Source organism: Lissotriton vulgaris, chromosome 7 (genome assembly GCF_964263255.1).
Source record: "Lissotriton vulgaris chromosome 7, aLisVul1.2, whole genome shotgun sequence".
NCBI classification, from domain to species: Eukaryota; Metazoa; Chordata; class Amphibia; order Caudata; family Salamandridae; genus Lissotriton; species Lissotriton vulgaris.
Genome location: NC_141695.1, coordinates 1,175,080,148 through 1,175,103,811, shown reverse-complemented (window position 1 = coordinate 1,175,103,811; position 23,664 = coordinate 1,175,080,148).

Sequence of the window (23,664 nt, the reverse complement as noted above, 5' to 3'; positions counted from 1 at the left end):
TCTGTTGTGAACACTGCCCTGTTGCTGTTCTGCTGCTGCATTGTGCCCTCCCATGTGCTGCCTCAGATGGACCTGCTCTGTTCTGGCCACTGGCCCTGTTAGTAATGTGATGCACTGTGCCCCTCACTTGTGCTGCCTCAGATGGACCTGCTCTGTTCTGTACCATGGACTGTTGATGCACTTTGCCCCTCACTTGTGCTGCCTCAGATTTAACTGCTCTGTTCTGGCCACAGGCTCTATGGTAACTGTGCTGCTTGTTGCCCCTTGGATGTGCAGCTTCTCATGGACATGCTCTGCACTCTCTCATTAGCCTGCCTGGAATTGTGCTGCTTGTTGCTACTTGGTTGTGCAGCTTCTCATGGACATGCTCTGCACTCTCTCATTATTTAAACAAACAAATGGACCCGAAACAAATTAGCTGAGGACCACAGGTAACGATTATTTTACAAAGAACAATGGTCCTAAGCAAATAGTAGGTTATCAAAAGAAGATAGAATATAGACCTTGTTGGGTTACTATATAGATCCAATGTCCAGCCGGACAAGGAAGTTTATTTATAGAATGGTTGGGATCAAAAACAGGTACTTCAAACAACATAAATAGTGTGGCACAAGCCTGTACCCTTCGTCATGGGGGAAGTGTGGGGAAATGGGAGAACAATACGTATAAATTAAACAGAACAAAAAACAAAGAATAACACAGAAATACAGGCAAATTCTTTGAGCTGTGGCAACTTGCATTCAGAATTAAATTATAGCAAGTTTAGCCAAAATAGACACCACAATACTGAGACATAATAGACATTTTTTGTGGTACTATTTAGAACTGTCGACGTTTCGATCCCTTGCTCATAGATACAACGGGATCATCATCAGGACTAGAACATTACATTTGCCTGGTGTTTTTGGAATAATTTATACCAAGGAAAAGAATGGCATCGGTGTGCCACGGGGGAGGCTCAAGGGCGGTGTCCCAGTGGGATATCTTGGGGTCGCCACGATGGAATAAGAGCAAGGGCCCGGCAATTATATCAAACTAAAATATACTTTCATTTATTTATATCTCCACTATAGATTCTTCCAGCCACAAGAAGAATTATCTACAAGAAGTAAGAAAATAAAGCTAAGCAAAAAGTAAGTAAATCATCTTTTGTACTACATTAATAGTGCTAAAATGTTCTTAAAAATACAACTAAATTAGATTAAACTAAAATATACTTTCATTTATTTATATCTCCACTACAGATTCTTACAAGCACAACAATAACTATATACAACAACTAAGAAAAAAAAAGCTAATCAAAAAGTAAGTATAGAAAATAAGTACTTTAACACCTTCCATGCTATGGCTTTTCCCGTCCTGTGCTGGAAAAGCTACAAAAGGCATTATTTCAAGACGAGCTCACCTTGTCATATGGCCGGGATGCCTGTCACCCCCTCCCAACACAAATCCCCAAGGATGGGAAGACGGACGCAGTTCTGAACTTTTGGAAGGCGGGAGGGAGTTACCCTCCCGGCCGTATTTATTAAAATATGAAACAAAATTAAAACATTAAAATAAACGTTTCATATCATGTACAATTTTAATTTATTACATTTCGATGAAGACATGTTCATTGGCTAACCTTAACAAATGTCTAGTACAAAGGTTTTCCTAGCCGAGTCTAACATCCTGCAAATGCATACTTTCTAAATTAAAATTGTACATCCTAGCATTACGGGCCAACGGCAAGGTCGCAACCGGTGTCAGATCCCTACTACCAAAACTCTCGCCCTCACGGTGTGAGTGGCGGCCGCGCAGAGGACTGTACCCTCTGTGCCAACTCCAATTTCCCTTGTCTTGTGGGGCCCCCCATTTTAACTCGACGCCATCTTAAAGGTCGTCCGAGGACCCGTGTGAGGTGTCTGTAAGAAGGCAGCGTGGACTCCCCCTCCCACCCCACACTGTCTATCACATCCGCCGTCGCGGATATCCGGGCCCCGGGAAATTCGTAGGAGGGGCATATAGCCCCCTCCTCCCCTGGAAGGGGCCTATGGCCGTCTTCCCCTAGGCGACCCATACTTAGTGGGTGCCGCCTCCCCGTGGGAGGGGCCAATGGCCGCCTCCCCCCGGGCGCTCCCATCCATAGTGGGTGGCGCCCCCCTCTAGGGACCTTGAAATTACTGCTCACCGATCATGACCTTACCGCCCGACCAAAAAATAAATACGACATTTGATTACCTACTAAGGGAGAAAATTATCCTGTTTATTTGCAATATTTGTCTATACTACAAGAAAACAGTACCTTCAGACATTCATCATATCACTAAACTAGACCTTTATATACCGCTAAACAAAGGGAAGAAGACGTTATCAAAGATAATTACTTTATTGCAGTACTAACATTGCCATAAGGGGCTGGTGGGTGGGTCAAAATTGCTCCTTGTTCCGTCGAGGGCTCACGTGCAACGAGTGGGTGCAGCTTCCAAGCACAGGAACAAGAGGATGCTTCTTCGGATTCCCGCTCTCTTTATTCCTCTTCGGGAGGGCGTGAACCTTCCGCTGGTACGCCTACTGGGCGTGGCCATCGGTGTAGGTGTCTAGGACAACCCCTCTTGGGCGGGAAAAAGGCGCGCCCCGGCTACGCCGCTTCGGGCATACCAGCCGTGACACGCCCCCCGCCCAAAATGGTTTCCCGGGAGGATCCGGGCCCCCAACCATACTTTCGGGGGGACCGAGTGGTCGCCCCTTTCCATATGGCCGGGATGCCTGTCACCCCCTCCCAACACAAATCCCCAAGGATGGGAAGACGGACGCAGTTCTGAACTTTTGGAAGGCAGGAGGGAGTTACCCTCCCGGCCGTATTTATTAAAATATGAAACAAAATTAAAACATTAAAATAAACGTTTCATATCATGTACAATTTTCATTTATTACATTTCGATGAAGACATGTTCATTGGCTAACCTTAACAAATGTCTAGTACAAAGGTTTTCCTAGCCGAGTCTAACATCCTGCAAATGCATACTTTCTAAATTAAAATTGTACATCCTAGCATTACGGGCCAACGGCAAGGTCGCAACCGGTGTCAGATCCCTACTACCAAAACTCTCGCCCTCACGGTGTGAGTGGCGGCCGCGCAGAGGACTGTACCCTCTGTGCCAACTCCAATTTCCCTTGTCTTGTGGGGCCCCCCATTTTAACTCGACGCCATCTTAAAGGTCGTCCGAGGACCCGTGTGAGGTGTCTGTAAGAAGGCAGCGTGGACTCCCCCTCCCACCCCACACTGTCTATCACATCCGCCGTTGCGGATATCCGGGCCCCGGGAAATTCGTAGGAGGGGCATATAGCCCCCTCCTCCCCTGGAAGGGGCCTATGGCCGTCTTCCCCTAGGCGACCCATACTTAGTGGGTGCCGCCTCCCCGTGGGAGGGGCCAATGGCCGCCTCCCCCCGGGCGCTCCCATCCATAGTGGGTGGTGCCCCCCTCTAGGGACCCTGAAATTACTGCTCACCGATCATGACCTTACCGCCACAGGCCGGATAGTTGACCGGCTATCCGGCCCCCCCACACTCCTCCTAAAGGTCATGCTTCCTCAAACCCCTTAGCCAAGCTATGAAGTCTCCTATGAGTAAGACATTCCCCTCCCGGGACAAATGAACCCCATCCTCTAGATACATGTGATCCCCCCGAATACATCCATGCGGAATACTGTGCAACTGCGCCGAGCGAAACAACCTACCAAGTTTGTTGTTGACCTTTTTCAGTGAATGGTTCAGTGCTGACACCGAGAGGCCCCCCCGCCACACCTTCCTGGGAATCATGTGGGACCATGCTATCGTGCACCGCCAGCCAGCTAACAGTAGACAAAACTCGCTCGAGTAGTACTCGCCTACCGAGTGTCACCATGTCATTGCCCCCCAGGTGTACTATGATTACAGATGGCGGTGACCTCTGCCGCCTTAAGAGTTCCTCGACAAAAAGATTCAAACTGGTCAATACAGAGCCCACCCCTTCCGTGGAAGGTCACTCTGTACCCGTATTCCCCAGCTGCGTGAGTCGTGTCACCTGCTTTGAATACGTCCCCGGCCCGCCTCACGTATGAGTGGCCCACGACCCACACCACTCTCTCCTCAGCCGGTGATCTCTGACCGCTGGTCCCCTGGTGCCGGGTCGACTGCAAATTCCGCCCCGCATAGCATGCTCGCGAAACTGTAAATCAAACAGAAGACAAGAAGCGTGAGTGCATGTAACTTGACTTCACAACATGTGCAATCGCACATACCTTTTAAAACAATTCGAGGACCATCGTCCCAACTGTTTCACCTCTTCAACACTCTGACCCCTGGCTGTAGCCTCAGTAGCAGCCCCTATCCTAAAGGAGTGGGTCCCAAAATCGCACGGGTCCAAGCCCGCCGCTGCGATTGCCATTGTTAGCACCCTCTGAAACTGAAACCTCGTCAGTGGGGTGGCATCAATGTGTCTCAGCAGGCTCCCCCCCCATGTATCCGCCCTTCACGCCAAATATTCCTAAACGCACTTTACCGGGCACATTGGGGACCCTCGCATGCGCTGGACAACAATACTGTATCCCATAGCTCTCTGGTCAGTCTTGGACTTGGCTATTGTGACTACCATTGAATCACCCCTAATCAGGATGTGATCCCGACACAGACCTCCCTCCACATCTTTCTTATTCTTTGCGACCAGTTCGCTCACCCGCATAGCCCAGTGGAACGCTAATGCGAAAGCGGCCCGGAACAGAACTGTTTCGAAATGGGAGGAACATGTCGTGGGCAGTACCGACATAAGCAGGGACAACCTTTCTAACCCAATCGGGCGCCTCACGTCTACTGTACGACCTTCCAGGCGTTGCCAGCCACGAAAGGGCTTTCTTTACCAAAAAGGACGATGTTGGGTCCTTGATGCCATGCGCCTGCGCCATGAATGAAATGGCGGCCCGGTGCCTATTGGCCGTTGCTACTGATCGGCCTTCCCTGTGTAATGCTACCAGAAACTTTAGGAAGCAATCCTCCTGACCCCATTTGTCCTTCCCTGCCGGACCCAAAAATGCACAATAGGAACGAAACGCTCCTTCGTATGCCTTCCTCGTCCTGGGGGCTAAGCTTGCTGCCACGAGGTCTTGTAATCCGGGGCACCGAGTAGCCAGAGTGCTTCGGGAAATGGTGCCGCCGCTAGGTCCCCGGAAGGTAGATAACCCCTGAAAGCCTGCATGTATGAACGAGAGAGTGCATCAGCAGCCTGATTCAGTACACCCGGCACATGTTTCGCCCTGAATTGCACATTCAGTCTCATACAATTTCCTTCAATAATCGCAATATCCACTTGCAGCGTGCTGCCTGATTATTTATACATTCAACAACAGTCATATTGTCGGACCAAAACACCACAGAGCGATCTCTGAACTCATCCGGCCATGCCATCAGAGCCACAAAAATGGGGAATAACTCGAGGAACCCAATGTTACCTGTGAGACCGCTGGTGTGCCACCACGTCGGCCATGTTTGCGCTGACCATCGATTACCAAAGATTGCGCCAAATCCCGCGCTCCCCGCCGAGTCGGTCCACAAAACCAGCTCGTCCGAAGACGCTGGCGGCTTGTTCCACACCACTCGACCGTTGAAATCCGCCAGAAATGCCAACCATATGTGCATGTCCTGGCGAACCTCTGCAGACAGTCTCGTGCGGTGGTGCCCTTCCTTGAGACCAACCATAGCTTGTGCGATAGAGCGGGAAAAGGGGCGGGCCATTGGTATCACTCTTAGGGCAAAGTTAAGCTGACCCACTGCTTGTTGTAACTGATGGAGGGTAACTTTCTCCTTGCTAAGGCACAGTTCCAGGGAAGCCCTGAATTTCGCTACTTTCCCTACTGGCAAATGGAAACATCCCTCCACAGAATCGAGCTCAATTCCCAGAAACTCGAGTGAAGTAGATGGTCTAACCGTCTTACCTGGTGCCAATGGCACTCCGAATCCCTTCATGAGGGTGCAAAATTCCTGTAGCGCCTGCGCACATTTTGTGTCACCGGCTGCCCCCAAGAACAAAAAATCATCTAAGTAATGCATAACATGGCTATGGCCAGTGGCTTTGGTGAATGCCCATTCCAAAAAACAGCTGAATTTCTCAAAATAAGCACAAGAGATGGAGCAACCCATTGGCATACATCTATCCATGTAGTAACGTCCCTGGAACACAAAGCCTAACAGACGCTGATCCCGTGGATGTACCGGGAGCAACCGGAACGCCGACTCGATATCTGACTTCGCCATAAGCGCTCCGGGCCCCAGGCGATTCAACATGGTGACGGCATCATCGAAGGATGCGTACCGCACCGAACAAACTCCCGGGTCAATCGCATCATTCACCGAGAGACCCCTCGGAGCTGATAAGTTATGGATCAGCCTAAATTCCCCCGGGTCCTTCTTGGGAACCACTCCTAACGTGGAACAGATGAAATTAGTTACTGGCGGGTGCCTATATGGGCCAGCAACCCGGCCAAGGGCAACCTCTTTTGCAATCTTCCTCTCCACCACTGCTGGATTATGCTGAGCCGACAGTTGGTTTCTACAAAGTGGCTCCCCACGAAAATCCCCCGCCGGGATCTGGAAACCATATAAGAAGCCATTCCTCAACACCCCAGCGGAGACATGATCAGGGTATTCGTTTAGCCAGGGGATCATTGCCATGATATCAACGGGGGTAGGTAGCGGTACACAGTGGTCCCCCTCAGTCTTGTTTGGACCCTCCTCTACCCCCCGTCCCACTATTCCTGGATCTGCACGAACTCTCGGGGTGCGAGGAATTCCCGCAACCTGCACACGCATGTCTGAACTTACATGTCCCTTGTGGCCTCGTGCAATTGCCCCTGTTAAAATTCCAACAGACCCCTCTCTTACCCCAATTCCCACCAGTCCTTGCTTGGTGGTCGCCACCGGGGCCCGCTCGAAAGGGCACCGCGGGCTGTTGGCGGGAAGGCCCCGACCCATTTCCGCCTAGCGAGGACGACTTCGTTGCGCCCGGCAGGAGCTGCTTCTGCCAAGAAATTGAGTCGAGACAATCCCACGTCAGAGATGAACCGTACTCCTTGGCCTTACGGAACTTCATATCGTAACCCATCCACTCATTGCCCTCATACGTTTCATAAAAATCCATTATTCGTGCCTGATAGCAAGAATATTCGGGCAAAACCTCGGGCTTACGTTCCCCAATAATTGCAGTAAACATCGCAAAGGCCTTGGCCCAATTTGTGATTGTCTCATCAACCCTGAATCCCGCCATTTTTGCGCGCCATAGACTCGGGTGCCACAAATCTTTCTGCGTCTTAGCATACTCCATCTCGCGATGGTCAGTCAGCAGAGAAAACATATTCACATACTTATCAGCCCATATCAATTCTTTCGTGGCCAACGGTATATGTTGGACCACCTTCTCCCGTCTTGAGGGCAACGACCCCTCCCTCGCCATTGGCAATGCCTGCTTACCTGGCTCTATTGTCGTTCCCGCTGTTTTTTCCACGCCAGCTGCCGGTCCTTCCAAGGTCACCTGTGGGGGGACAAGAGGGAGATTCGCTTTTGCGGCATCTCGCGACTGCCGCAACTGCTGCATTAGTAACTTGGCCTCTTCGGCCGTGTCTTCAGGCGCCGTAGCACCCCCTGTTTTTCTGCCGAGCCATGCGGCCAACTGGGCTGCTAATTCTGGAGGCATGTCCTCCTCGTTGGCGGGCGTAACAACAACCGGAATCGGTTGACCCGCGTCCGGGATTGGTACCAGGGCCTCGAGTGGACTGGCCGGGCTCGCCAGGGGTACCTCAGGAACCGGGACCTCCCCCCCTGCCACCCTATTCCTGACCCGTTTACCCCTACCCGCGGGGACAACTCCCGGCAATGCCGGGCCTATTACCTTCTTCGGTTTACCCGTATTGTTCATCGCAGCCATCTGCTTCTTCATGCTCGCCATATCTCTTACCAGCATGCGAAGCATCTGGTCAGTCTCGGACCTCTTTCCTGCCTTCCTGCCAGGCATTGTTATCGAATATTCGATCCAAGTTGATCAACACGGTCCTGGCTCCTTAGCCTCGAAGTCGCTGAAAGAGAAACACAAGAATTACAAGTTCTCAAAATTGCTCCTTGTTCCGTCGAGGGCTCACGTGCAACGAGTGGGTGCAGCTTCCAAGCACAGGAACAAGAGGATGCTTCTTCGGATTCCCGCTCTCTTTATTCCTCTTCGGGAGGGCGTGAACCTTCCGCTGGTACGCCTACTGGGCGTGGCCATCGGTGTAGGTGTCTAGGACAACCCCTCTTGGGCGGTAAAAAGGCGCGCCCCGGCTACGCCGCTTCGGGCATACCAGCTGTGACACGCCCCCCGCCCAAAATGGTTTCCCGGGAGGATCCGGGCCCCCAACCATACGTTCGGGGGGACCGAGTGGTCGCCCCTTTCCATAAGCACAGCTCCAGTGTGCTTCATGACAAGCTGAGCTCGTCATGAGCATGTTAGGGGTTAAAGAAAAACGATAATGTATCTAATTAAAACAAACCCTTTCCCAATTGCCCTATCACCTACAACAAATGCTTCAAAATATCTTACCATTGTTTTTTATTATATCAACAGATATACCTTCTACATCCCAAAAAGAACAGCCACCAAATATCAAATGAAAATTCTTTTCAACATCTAAACCAACATTGTAAGTATGTCTCCCGAGAGCGAAGATCCTCTACCACCCTCGCTCTAGCCGATCTTCACTGGCTACCTGTACATCAAAGGATCTGCTTAAATCCCCCTGCATTGTCTTTAGGGCAGTACACGGAATGGGCCCCCGACCACTTCAAAAGAAATTCAAATGGTATATACCCACACGGTCCCTCCGTTCCTCATCTTCCAACCTGATAAGCATACCCAGGATCAGGAAAGCCACTTATGGTGACAGAGCTTTCAGCATAGCTGCAGCCCATCTGTGGAACAAATTGCCTATCGACATCAGGAAAACAGACGAACTGATGGCTTTCCGTAAAAAGGTGAAAACATGGCTCTTCCCCAAAGTTTAATCTCACCAGAACTTTATACTATCCCCCTCCTCTGATGCACAGTATTTTCAGCAATATGTACACAGCGCCAGGATGCCCGTAGGGTTGCAGAAGCGCTCTACAAATGCTATAAATAAATAAATAAATATCAACAAATGTATATTTTTCAAAAAAATATTTTACTGCATTATATTAACTTAATTATATCTACATTTGCTTCTGCTCTAAACACACCAGTATGACTGAAGGCGCAGAATTCATAGTATCACGAAAGGGAAAAATGCTCCTATGTTACATGAGTTATGTATATACACAAGAAAAGCTGCAAAAAGATGTAAAAGTCTTCTGGAAATGTAGCAAGTACTATTCAAACAAATGCTACGGAAGAGCCATAACTCAAGAAACTACTGTTCTATTTGTCAATGAGCACAACCACCCCCCAGATATAACTGAAATTGAAATTAGATGAGCTTTAGAAAATATCAAAGAAGCAAGCAGTAGCGCAGACAAACCCACTAGTGAAATATTAAAAGAACAGCTACTGAATAAAACCCCAACATGCATCTGGACAATTACCATCCATTTACGCATTAAAAAAAGTTATAATTAGACAGAAAAGGAAAACAACAACTACCATGCCTATCCCTAAAACTTTCCAAGAAGTAAACATCCCACCAGAACTATGCATTACCCAAAGCAAAGAGCCATTTAATTTCTTTGACAATAACAACACTGAAAAACGTATAATAGTGTTTGCCACTGCAAATAACTTAGGAAAACTCCAACAATGCAACACCTGGATGATAGATGGCACATTTAAAATATGTCCAAAGACATTTTATCACCTTTATAAGGGACATGCTATATACCAAAATACTAATATTCCCTTCATCTACTGCTTACTCCCAAATAAAACTCTAACTACCTATCTAGAAATTCTCAATAAAAAAACCTAGAAAATCCAAATTACTTCCCACATAAAATAATAATGGATTTTGAATTAGCAATGATTATTGCAATTTTAAAAACATACCCCATAAAGCTATACAAGGATGCTACTATCATTTTCATCAGTGCTGTGGAGATTTCTCCAAAAGTCAACACTGGGTAGGGAGACTACACCGATCAGGTCGTCGAAGATTACCACATACTATGGTGAAAGTCTACCTTAGTACCCTAAAAAGGAAGCCAAAAGTAACAACGCCGTTGAAGGATGGCATAACGCCTTCCAGGCAACAACAGGGAGAGGTATACCCACACTTCAAAAAATACTAGAAAGTATCCAAAAGGAGCTAAGTTACCAAGAACTACGGATGCAACAATCCATTACACTAATTGAACCAAAACTAACCAAGCAAACAAATAAAATGTATGAGCTTTTACAAAGCCAAGTCACCCTCTATCCCACAACTAGAGGCTTGGAATACCTATCCCTAATCGCAAAAAGCATCCTTTAAATCTAATCTAAACATGAATTAAAACATTTACATCTAAAACACAACATAATAAGAAATTTATTTTTTTCATTTCATTTTTTATAAAACATTATTAATTTGTCAAATATATACAATTGATAAAATATAAAAAATATATTGACAAAATAATAATATTTTACAAAATATAATACATATCAAAATAGAAATAAATTACATTTCCTCCCCACATACAAATTATTAACATTATTTACAGTTGTCGTAGCTCCAAAGCTAATTGAATACAGCTTCTAAGTCCATCCAGGTGTCAATTCCTCCCAAAGAACGTTAAATAAACCCCCTAAAAAATCCAAAAAATGCAAAAATGCAAAGATGTCCAAAAACAATTCCACTCTCGATCAATCCAATAGTCCAATACCATAAAAAAACAAAAATGTAGAAAAGGTAAAAACGCTCCAAGAAAACGCGAACATTTTAGAGTGTGTTAAATAAACATTAGCTTGCAAAACTAATAAACAACTCTTAAAAAATGAAATGTTAAACTTCTCAGAAAACAAATCCTCTTTCGATAAATCCAATTGGCAAATCCCTTCAAAAACCCGAAAACGTAGAAAAAGTAAAAAACGCTCCAGGAAAACGTGAAAAAGGAAGAGTGGGTTAAATAAATTTTAGTTTAAAAAACTAAAACACACCTCTTTAAAAAAAACATCAAAACACTCCAAAATCCGACGTCGTGAAACGAAAACCTGTAAAAAAATGTTAAACATACCCACCCACCCAAACATACATAAACATAACTTCAAAACACTTTTAGTAGCATTGTAAAGCAATACACATAAACCTATTTACATATACTAGACTTGAAACACCAGGCCTCAAACACAGAACCTACTCAAAAATAAACATAACGTAAAATACACCCAATTTACACCAAAAACAAAACTACCAAACTCTAAATACACTATAGACCACCTATCTACAGTCAAAATCGATTAGAACTAAGTTTGAATAAAGATAAATAACTCTTACCTGGCCCAAGCGACACAGCTCTCAAACGCGATCTGATCCTTAGAGAAATAACCCAAAACGACAGTAAGCGGTTAGAAAAGTAGTCACCCTAAACAAAAATGGCTGAATAAATATAAATGTAACCCTTAAATATAATAAAACCAACAAAAAACTTAACAAATATATTTTCTAAAAATGGTAAAAAAATGTATAAATTAATAACAACTATTGTAATACTTGTACAACATTGTCAATTAATAATAATAAATAATATAACAAATATATTATTATTAAAACTAAATTGTATTACTTACTCAACATTGCAAATAAATAAATGTAATATATCAAAATGTTAAATAAATACATACCTTTCCAGAACAAATTTAAAAAACGTAAATAATGTAATTATTAATATTATTAATAAAAATATATTAATGATATTATTAAAAAATATGTTGTGTATATATAAAAAATGTACTATTAAATTACAGAAAAATGCAATATTCCTAACACAACAAAAATGAAAATAGAAAGAATGTAATTATTAATATTATTAATAACACACACATTAATAGTATTAATAACAGTTAATAGTGTATGTATGGAAATACGTTATGAAAAATATGAATATGTTTTCTAAATTACAAGAATATGAAAATGCAATATTGTGTTAACCTATACTTGTATGTTACATAAAAAATGTGAAACATTAAAAAAATTACTGTTATTAAATGTATCAATATTATTTTGTATTAAACATATATTTCTCACAAAAATGAAAACATTTCAAATTTATGTTACCAATTATCTACACATCTATTACTAAACATAACAATGTATAAACTATATATGAATGAAAATATATATTGTAAACATTGTAATATGCATCACAAATTTAATGTAAAAAATAAATGTTGTAAAAATATTGAACATATATCTTCATGATTATATGATTTACCTAATAAAAAATACCTATTTCAACTAACTACATTGTAATGAAAATGAAACCTTTGTTAATCAAATTCCAATGTCTGATTATTTCACAATATTTCTACTTTTATTAACTATTCAAAAAAACACAAACATTTAGCAAAAATACTATGACACATCAATAAAAAATACCGCCAAAACAATTACTTATCTAAAAAATATATAAATTAAAATAAATTTACTATTCCAACTCCAGTCAGCATTAAATCAGGGAAGGTGCTGGATAATATATAAATATAATTTACTATTCCAACTCCAGTCAGCATTAAATCAGGGAAGGTGCTGGATAGTAAATAAATATAATTTACTATTCCAACTCTAGTCCGCATTAAATCAGGCAAGGTGCTGAGTAGTAAATAAATATAATGTACTATTCCAACTGCAGTCAGCATTAAATATGGGAAGGTGCTGGATAGTAAATATATATATAATTTACTATTCCAACATAAGTAAGCATTGAATCAGGGAAGGTGCTGGATAGTAAATATATATAATTTACTATTCCAACTCCAGTCAGCACAAATCAGGGAAGATGCTGGAAGAAGTGGGCTGCGGCGGCCAAAACGACTGATTCCGGAATCTGGGGATCACGATTCAATCCCCGGCACTAGTGGCAGATTAGCCCAGCACATGTGACTCTGGGCAATAGCTTGCTTAATCTTCCCGACGGCCCCCAGCGCCTAGAGACCCTTATGGGTGATTGTGCGCTTTGCAAATGTGGATTATTATCATTAAATCAGGGAAGATGCTAGATAGTAAATATATATAACTTACTATTCCAACTCCAGCCAGCATTAAATAAGGGAAGATGCTGGATAGTAAATATATATAATTTACTATTCCAACTCTAGTCAGCATTAAATCAGGGAAGGTGCTGGATACTAAATCAATATAATTTACTATTCCAACTCCAGTCAGCATTAAATAAGGGAAGATGCTGGATAGTAAATATATATCATTTACTATTCCAACTCCAGTCAGCATTAATCAGGGAAGATGCTGGATAGTAAATATATATAATTTACTATTCCAACTCCAGTCAGCATTAAACCAGGTAAGGTGCTGGATAGTAATAAAACATATTTATGTATTGTTTTAAAAACAATATTTGTAAATAAATGATATTACAATTTACACTTAATTGTAATAGAATAATTTACTCTGTTATGTTATGTTAGTATGAATTTGTAGAGCGCACGTTCACCCTGGGGTTTCTTGGCGCTGTGTGCCGCTGGGGAACCCGTCCTGGCTTTCCCTGTGAGATGGTCCCTTTTGGGCATCCCCAAAGTGAAGCCAGGCATCCCTGGCAGCGAGGTGGCCGTTGTGGAGATTAAGCAAGTTATTGCCCAGAGTTGCAGCGTGAGACCCATGGTTAGAGAGGCACCGAGGCGAGATTTATCGAGCCCGCTGACATTGGTTCTGTACCCTGCCGCGCCGGGAATTGAACCCTGGTCCCGGGCCGACCTCTGCTTCTGGGTCTGCCTCCTCTAACCGGTGAGCCACACTTCTCCACTGACTGCACTCTCCAAAACTTTACATGTTTACATATACACTTCTTAATGTAAAATATTTTAAAGATATAACCTGTACATTTTAGAATTTCCATTAATAATTATTGTCTCAAAATATATATATATTTGATGTTTCAAAATTTAAATTATTTAACAAGTAAGTTATTTTCTTTTTTAACTTTTAATTCAATCTCTCAAAATGTAATTATTAATAAAGATTCCAGCAATTTCAAAACATTTTGCACACAGCCTACCTCTATACATTTACAAGGCAACATCTGAATTAAATCTTATCAAATTTTAAATGAAATGTAAACATTCTCAATAAAATGTTTTATATACTCTCAACAATAATTAAATATTAATAACATATTATTTATTTCAACATTTTTAAAACACTCCCCATCCTTAGCCCCTAATAACCCAACATCCCGCACCTAAAATTTATATTACAAATATTTTTTTATAAATTGTAAACATTATTAATATCTCATAAAAAAAATGTACTCACAACAAAAAATATGTTTTATGAACACATTATTTAGTTCAACATTTTTAAAACACTTCCCACCCTTATACCCTAATAACCCAATGTCCCACTCCTAAAACGTTATATTATTAATAATTTTTTATAAATTGTAAACATTATTAATAGCTCATAAAAATAAATTTACTCTCAACAAAAAATATTTTGTATGAACATAACATTTAGTTCAACATTTTAAAACACTTCCCACCCTTATTCCCTAATAACCCAACATCCTACTCCTAAAATTTATTATAAATAATTTTTTTACAAATTTGTACAATTATTATTTACACTATTTTTACATTATTATTATTACATTCATTACATTTCGATATTTAAAAAATTCAATATTTTTTACATTCTGTATTATCATTTTTGATATTACTTACCTTTACAAAATAACTATATTTTGTCATAACGATATTTTGTACTTGATATTTCAACATTCGATATTAAAAAAAAAAATTTAAAAAACGTAGATATTTTGACATTCTATATACTGACAATCGATATTTTGGTACATTCGATATTTAAAATTCGATATAATGTCATATCGATATTTTACCTTCAATATTATGTCCGTTCACCATAATAAAGATAATCACAGATTATTTTCAGAACATCAGGTTCTTTTGCTCTTGTTCTATGTAGCCACAGCAGAGCTTTTGGTTTGCATGATTCTGGTTAGACTGTACTTCTTCAGGAGATTCGATCTACCAATTGTAATACTTTATTTCTGTGGCATGGTTTTGAGAGTAATATACCTGATCAGCAATTTGTGATTTGGCTGCAAATTAATGGTCCTCAGTTGGACATCCTGTTTCCTCACCGCTCACTACGACAGTGAAAGGTCCATCAGAGGACCATTGCCTCTGAGGTGAAGTATTGAAACTGAGAAAAAATCCTACCCGTATGGGTCCTGAAGGAGTGTTAAGGTTATGTTTGTAAGCGTATTTGGCTTCCGCTGCAACGTTGTCAGCCTGAACTTGTGACTTTCATCATGTCTCGCATGACCAGATAATCGCGAGTGGCGCTTTGTGCTTTTAAATGCTTTACTTACCTGAAATCTTTCAAACTGCAAATCTCCAGTACTACTGATTGGATTGTTGCCATTTTGCCGTCAAATAATTTATTACATTTTACTCTATTTTTCTAAATTGTTGTAGGCTTTTCTTCTTGTTGATTTTTCACTTTATTACTGTGGAGGTGTTGCACAAATAAATTGCCTCTAAATTAAGCCTGACTGGTTTTCTGCCAAGCTACCAAAGGGTTAAGCACAGTTTAGTTTTTCGGTTTGCTTGTGTTTCAGCCTGACAGAGATTGCGGGTGCTGCTTGAGTAGGGTTTGCCCCCTTAACCAGTGACCCAATTTCCAACAGTAAGCTTGTAATGTTTTGGGACCACAGAAATGGTAATTATTATAGTTTCCTGAATATATCAAAGAATGCCAGAATTCCATTTGCCACCCCCATTTCCTTACGACTAGCAAAGAACCAGAATGTTGCTTTTTGAGAACAATGATATTTTCAACTTTCCTTTTCATTTTGATAGACTTTTTGTGTGTTTTTTCCCCACCCGAAAAAAGCTTGTTTCTTTGAACAGCACTGATCACCTCAGATGAAAAACTGGTAAACCATCTCCCTATGTTACTTTGTTGTGTCATATAATGACATATACAACTGCCGTTAGATACTATAGCGACATGTATCTTTGAATATTGCACTCAATGCACCTGAACGCTTTAATAGAAAGCTAATCAGTTATTGCACTTTCAGCAGATCCAAACACATTAAACTAAAGAAATTTAATGCATGGGGAATGTACATGATTAAATCGTTTTTTTGTCTTTTTTAGTTGGGCTGTTTTTCATCTTACTGTTCCACTTTTAATTTCAACTTCTGTGCATTTTAAATGTAAAAAGGTCTATAGCTATCCCTGACTTAAAAAAATAAAAGTAACAAAACGCAATCACGTTCCTTTCACCTCCTGGTACAGGCTTTTCAGCCTGCTTATGTTTTTGGGAATGATGGATTAAACAAGAACCAGTCCAGACAGCCAAACGGACTGCAAAGGCTCACATTTTTTTTCTCTTGCAGGTGATGTTAGGCTACAGCGGGGATCGGGAGAAAAAGTGGACCATGTCATCTTAAATGTGATAAAGGTAGGTAAGGGCCAAGCTGGCAAAAACAACTTACAAACAAATTTTGTAATATGAACTTATAACTATATGGGAAACAGCGCTTACTTCCCCAAGATTGCAGCTTCGAGGCACCGCATCTAATATTCCCCCAATCCCACAGAAGTGTGCTTATCAACCTAAGACTCATGAATGGATCAATCGACCTTTTAGAAGTTGAGCTTTTCAATTGTCATATTCAGCTCAGTAGAAGGTAACAATTTTTCTGTGACGTTTCTACAGTGTCTCGATTTCAGTGACATTTTAACTCACCGACGGGCACAATATTTTATGTTGCACTCTCGTTTGATTAAATTGTTGTTTTTCACTAAAGAGGCAGCTAAAATGTGGCTGCAAGGTATAACCAGCATCAGTGCAACTAATGTTCTCAGGCCCTCAGTAAGCTACCTCTCTGAGTTAGGACAAATGATATGCATTCTGCTGATGACTGTGTAGTTTTGCACGGGTGATTGGGAAAAATTTAATCAGTGGGAACTTGGGAAGAGCACTACTCCTGGGGGTATATTTAACATACTTTTATGCTGCGCAACGCAAAAGGGAAATGGCAGGAATGTACTGTATTTAACATCATACAGCACATTCTTGTCCTTTCCCTGCACTGGCAAACTTCAGGCAGCCTTGTGTCAACCATTGTGCAAGGGTGCCTGGGTTACAAAGCAAACGTTTTTTGTGCAGTAAGGGACACCTTCCTGCACAAACACAGTCTCTCTCGAGGCATTTTCCTCTTTCCAGGGCTTTAAGTGGGATGAAAAAATCTGAGGGGTCTCTCAAAGGGGCGTGGTCAATGTAATTAAGGGCGTGGTTTAAAATACGCAAGCTAAGAATCTGTGTTTAGCACAGTGTGCTGCCCAACTTGTATTTTGCGGTTCCTGTCATTGCCTCCAGATATATTGTAGTGTAGTTCCTATTTTCCCAATAGGCCCTGCGCATTGGAATAACATAAACAGTAGTATAGACGTAGAAGTGCGGATCTTCCAGGTCTCCACTGACTATGCTAAACTTAATTGGGTGTGTTACCAACTAGCTCAGAGGTCACTGGAAACTTTCTTGACTGAATAGGAAGTGATCAGCTTCCCTGGTACAGACAAGAAGGGATTCAGTTTTCCAACAACCGCATAAACATGACAACTTTGCTCCTTAGAATAAGAGTCAATCTCTAGAGTCTTGTGAAACAATAGACAGTTATTTTACTCAGTCAGTTTTGTGCAGATTACTTTCACCAATATGCAGAGAATAGAGAGACGGGCGTTTTCAATAAAACGTATTATTTATTGAACAGTCTTTCTTCTCATACAAGAGAAATGAATTGCCACAATTGCAAGACTAGTTATTATAAAAAGTGCGTACAGTAAAATGAGTATTGCGAAATAATACTGTAAAAGCATTGATATGGTTTCTTAGCCATACAATGGTTTAAAATGAATAAAATATATACATTCATATATACATTTGACTAACGTACTCAACTGGTGCTTCTAACTACGCCTACCCCAGTGTACCTGACCTAAGCCTAATAATTGGGAGGGAGTAAGTAAGTAGCAGTTTTAGTTAAGTTGGTTTTGCCAAGGTTTGCTTGAAGAATTCTCTCTAAGGGTTTAGTCAACACCATACCTCTGGAAATAGAATGTTGGAGGTCTGGTATCTCCTTCCAGGACTCGATATCCCAGTCACTCGCAAGAGTAGGCTGGAAACGCCGGAGCTGGATTTCTCGGCAGGAGAAAAGACAGCGTCTCTCTCAGCGCGTCGAGGAAGAGGAGGGGCAGCGTCCGTGGGCAGCTTGTATATGCTGGGCTCTGAAGGGGACAGCTGTTCTGCTCCTATGTGCACCACACCATCGCTATCATCGATGTCGTTGAGACAGCGTAGTGGCAGTAGTAACATCAGCGTTTGCTTAAGGCAATGTTGGTAATATTTATACCTGAAAGGTGCCTGGTTTGACGTAAGTTTTTGGACATAAGACGTCAATAAAGATGTCACTAGGAAGTGATCGTCTCTCAGTGCTCATTAGAGTTCTATTACTAATCAAAACATAGCAAGCGGGGTTTTCCCAGGTTGCTGAGTTTTATCTTGTTGAAGAACTCTGAGTGTAATCTAGGAATCTTAGATAGTGGCTTCTGCTGTGTCATTTGCTCTAATGAGCTGCAGAGGAAGCTGCAGAGGAAGTGATTCTGAAATGTGGCTCTGTTCGTGTTAGGCCAGAGACGAGTTTCTGAAATATTACTCTTGATCGTTTATGCCATTATAGGGGAATAAATGGATTATAGCTGTATAGGGGCATAAGGTCACAGTATTGATCAGGGTCCTAGATTAGAAGGCGAAACCCACTCCACGAATTTATGTCCATCAATTTACTAAAAACTATAGCAAAAGATGCATGTGTAACATTACCCACCCCAAAATACATATATGCATTTGAAAATGGCGTATTTGAAATACATGGAATGTATTGTACGTCTTTAAGCATAGAAATCATTCAAAATTATAGCATATGTAATCAATGAACGGTTTTGCGAAAAAATTACACATGAAATATCTCTTAATACAGAAAAGAAGGGCGAGATAATTTCATCACATATAAATGCATTGCTGTAAAATGTGCTAGAGGCTCATGTAAAGTTATTATGTCTCTAGATTTACCTAAAAATAGAAGCTTCTGTTCTTTATGAATAGGTCTACTTTAAGCAAAGAATTTTGTGCCAGAAAAATGTAAATATTTTGAAAAATGTTCAATTCAAAAAAATTTGGTGAACGGGGGAATAGAGTTCCAACGCTTTTCAGCAGTTTTTGTTGATCAAAACTGAAGGCCGAATTCAGAGTTCATGGGAACGCTGTGTGTCGGAATGCCTTTCTAAATTATTGTTTCTGTTCGGGTGAGAACATCATATCAGACAGGCTCTCAAAAAATTGGTCTACAAAATCAGGTGACAGTTCGACCAAGTTCGATAACGCTGTAACTTGGCAGGTGTGAGAATGATTGCTGTCATCAAAGTCTGGATCGGCAATGCTCACAGAAGGTCGTACCTGGGTGATGTTGCTTTTATTTCTTGCTCCACTGTTACCACCTAGTCGTAGCACAGGAGTCTCAACGAATGCCGTCATCAGGATTGGTAGCCGCTGGGGACAACACAATGCGTGAGCCGTTATAGGACTTAGCAAAGTATCGATATCCATTGGTACTGCTGATGGAAGTGCAAGACAGATGTCCAACACGCACTTATCTCCGCATAGCATACATCGAAGCACAGGTAAGATGCAGGTCTGCCATATCGGTCTGAATGAAAGAAACCAGGTCATGTTCAGATCTCTCAGCCTGGCCAATCCAAGGACTCTAGTTATTCGGTCCCGGTAGCGTATTGCTAGGATCGTTTCTTCCATCCTTGTAGGAGTCATGTCTGAGTTTTGGCTTGCCATATCGGAGCAGGAGGGTCAAAAATAAAATGCCTGCTACAAGTCCCAAAAACAGGGGTATGCCGCCAAAGACTGAATGGACACATTTAGGAATGATTCCTAGAATTGCTTTGAATGGTGTTAGCAGTCCCGAAAAAATCGTCTTAAATATGCCTGGGATGCCTGTGGCACTAGACATGTTAAGGAGTTGGCTAAGCATTTCTGTGAAATGCACGGGGCAATTTGTTGAAAAAAGGTCATGAATCTCAGATGTTGTCCTTGGAACTTGGAGTTCATATGTCTCTTTTGATGACGTGATGGGCACTGTTGTCTGCAAAAGCACAGACTTCATTTTGCTTAAAGTATCAATTCGTATAGAAGAGAAATTAAAACGAGGCCATACGGGAGTCTCAGTGTCTCCAGGGCCGTTTGGAAACAATGCTTGCATACAGCATTTGACCATGGAAGTTACGTGTACGAGATATGCTTTCCCTGGCAAAAGGCCACAACAGCTGCGATCCATTCTTAGAATGTACCTCCCATTCGAGAGCTGTTTAAAGAAAGGCTCTATCTGTGTTGCAGGTGTGACATATTGGTGGCATGAAAGGTTGTTAGAATTTCCTTCACAGGCTCCGTGTAAATTAATACCCAGGCACAAAATTATACCGCTTAGTGAATGTTCACCACTAAGAAATACATTTTTGTTGCTGTCACTATAGCATGTGTGTGTGTATGGTAATTTCCATGTTGTCTTAATGTATCCTTTACCCAATCGTTCATACTGGCCAGTAGGTATGTATTCAAGGCAATTTTTAAATTGGAAAGTTGTTATCGGAATTGTGATAATCCCGTGTATTATCCATTCAATGACAGGACTTTTTGACATTGTCAATGATAATCTCTCAAGTTTTTTGATGCTCAGGATTGTATAGTCTGCTCCTTTTTGTGCCAAGCTGATTTGTTTATCAGTAAGGTTAAAGATGGAAAACAATGACGTTGTGTTGATTAAACGCCAAGGCACATAGCCTGAACGAAGATTTTGCAGCGTCCAGCCTAACTGTACAATAGAACGCAATTGCGACTGGCCATGCTGTAACATTAGCAAGTCTTTGTCTATTATATCTATGGCAGATGATACAATACTGTCCAGTGAATATATTCTGGAGGACAGAGTCATTAACCCATTGTCCACTACAGAAAGTGATTTTTCCAAATGAATACGATCAATTTCTCGTATTTTTTCAGCTGTTTCAATTTGCGTGACTTTCCAAGCCTCGTTGTATGCAGCATAGATGCTGGCTGCTATGAAGCGTTTCTGACGCTGTTTGCGTGGTCCCATAATAAAATCGTGCAAATCAGCACCATCTTTAAGTAAAGATAAGTGTTGCTTAATTTCAGCCAGTGTGGATGATTCTAGCCATTCAAGGCACAGCTTCCCTACACTGTATGTTGTTACTATCCCTGGATGTTGTCTCTGGGAGTATCTAGGGTCTGGTCTGGTCATTGTTAACCCCTGTGTTTTGTTCAGGAATCTATCTTGACAGTTGTTTGTGTCAGTAGGCCAGATTAACCACTTTTTCCAATCAGGATGTGTTCTGTTTAGATGTAAAATTTTAGATACGTCTATTTCAATATCTGTTGTTGCATTATCAGGTATTGGCTTTGGAATAGACGGTTTGTTAAGGTCTATAATCTTAGCTAGACCAAGACAGGTTGTTTGGTGAATTGTGTCATTTAAGAACATTATTTGTTCTGGGATCATGCAGGCTCGGAATAGTGCTTCTAGGCCTTGTACCTGCCAATCTTTTGTACCCCAGATTGATTTTGTTTCAATGTTATTTTTCCAATAATGAAAACCAAATGTCATCATTTTTCATAAAATGCTTCTGATTATATCAATTTAGTATTTGTCAGCATTGTTTTCAATCCTGTTTTATCTAACAATTTATATTAAAACGTTTCTGCATCACTGGTGTTAAACCCTGAGAAGTACTGAAATTTCTCATAGAATGTTTTAGAACGGCTTTTAGGTGGTGTAGCACAATGTTCCCATTGGTTATACTTAAAAACATTCCTAGGCTGTGCAGATTTATGCAAGTAATGATCACCATAGTGTGTGTAGCAGAACATCTGTTTATAACTAGACGAACCTTGTAAATAATCGTGTTCTGTGAACCTTGCTGACATTACTAAATCAGACATCATATTATTAATACTTTCAAAGTCACAATCATCAGAGAATGTACTAGGTTTTACCAAGTCACTTAATGAAACCTTGAATTGATGAGGATATTTCAGGATTTCGACCGGACCATATATTTCATAGTCAGTTTTGTCCCATACTACCCCGCCGGGTATTGGAATGGCTGTGACATTTACTGTTGACAGTTCTCTTTTCTCCACGTGTGATGATCTGTGTGGTTTGAGGACTAAGTTGATGTTCTGACTTGCTGTGTCCATTGAATTGTAATAAACTTTCCTAAAATTAAAACTAAAATTAGGCATAGTAGGAGTATGAATACCCCTGAAATAATCCAATGCTCAATCAATGGTGCATCCAGATATACTTCTTTGATTTGATGAAAGAGTTCTGTTGCTTTTTCCTTAAAAGTCTTTTTTGTTTCTGGCATCACTTCGGGGTTGCTTTGACCCTCAGAAAAGTTATCGAAGTTGATGAAGTAGCCAGAGGCAGTTCTGTCAATTGTTGGAATTGTTCTTTCAATTTGTCTTTCGGTAGCACATTCTGATGCCACATCATTGTAGACTGGTGTTTCTTGACGAACTGTTTCAATCTGTATCCCAAGAGGCACGAGTTCCATGGCATTATTGCATAGTCCCTCTCTGTGCACTGCAGGCTTATCGAATGTGATTAGTCTTTCAGTTTGAACCTCTTGGATTGTTGCAAGTTTGGGTATTCTGTTGTTTCTCGGGAGTCCACTGGGCCTACTGTTGATTATAGGCCACATGCTTGTGGTTTTACCAGGTCGATTGATACAACTCTGTTCTCCTTTTTACTAGCAAGGGGCGGTAGTACTACTGATCTTGTTCCGTTGATTGCCAAGACAGGTACTGCTTTTCTGTAAGAAGGCCCAAATTCCTTCTTCACCGCTATTTTTTCTCTGACTAGATCCCCAATGTTTGGAATCCAGACAGGCCTTGCTGGGGCTGGTGGTGCCTCGTCAGTGGTAGCTGGCTGTTGCTTTAACTTTATGTTGCTTAAGGATTTTCTTGTTTCTTTCAAGTCCTGTAAAACAGCCAAACGATCTTTGATGTCAAAGTCTGTTTTCTTATCTTCTACCACTGATATCTGACTATCTAAGTCCTGAATTCGCATTCTAGTTCCGAACAATAGTTCGTATGGGCTGAAACCTTTTAGAGAATTTCTTGGCAAGTTGTTTAGGCTTAACTGGACACTTATTAAATGTTTGACCCACCCATCACCCGAACCTAATACCTTCGCTGTTATAGATTGCTTTATGTCCCGGTTTTTTCTTTCTACCACACTGTTCCCTTCGGGGTGTGACGGAAAAGAATACCGCAAGCCAACGCCCATGCTGGCCATGGCCTCCTTATAAGCTCGAGAGCTGA